This window comes from Neomonachus schauinslandi, chromosome 1 (genome assembly GCF_002201575.2).
Source record: "Neomonachus schauinslandi chromosome 1, ASM220157v2, whole genome shotgun sequence".
Taxonomy (NCBI): domain Eukaryota; kingdom Metazoa; phylum Chordata; class Mammalia; order Carnivora; family Phocidae; genus Neomonachus; species Neomonachus schauinslandi.
In genome coordinates, this window is record NC_058403.1 from 201003896 (window position 1) to 201004408 (window position 513).

Consider the following 513-nt stretch of genomic DNA (forward strand, 5'->3'; position numbering starts at 1 on the left):
ACTCCCATCAAAAACAGAAGGTCATGACCTCAGGCAGTGAGAGCCCGGGCAGCAGTGACCTGGAGGGTCAGGGCCACCCCTGACAGGACGATGAAGCCACATTCTCCACCTGTCTGTCTCCAGTGTCTCTCCCCGATATCTCTGCCTCTGGGTCGGGGTCTCTGTCCCCATCCTCCACCCCAGTCCCTCTTCCCCGCCCTTAACCCCCTCCCCGCCGGTCCTGTCCCCCCTGCCTCCCGGCTTCCGCCCCTCCCTCTCCCCCTCCCCGCCGCCGCGGAGGGCCGGCAGGGGGCGCTGCGGGGCGGCCTCGGCGGCCCCGGGAGGCGGGGCGGGCGGCGGCAGCGTCGGGACCGGCCGCGATGGGACCGGAGGCGGCGCGGGCGGCGGCGGAGGCGCAGACAAAGGCGCGGGCGGTGCGACGGGCGGCGCGGCCGGCGGCGCGGCCCGCGCGCGCCCCGGAGCCAGCACAGCGCCCCCTGCCGGCCCTCCGCGGAGTCGGCGCCGCGGGGCAGC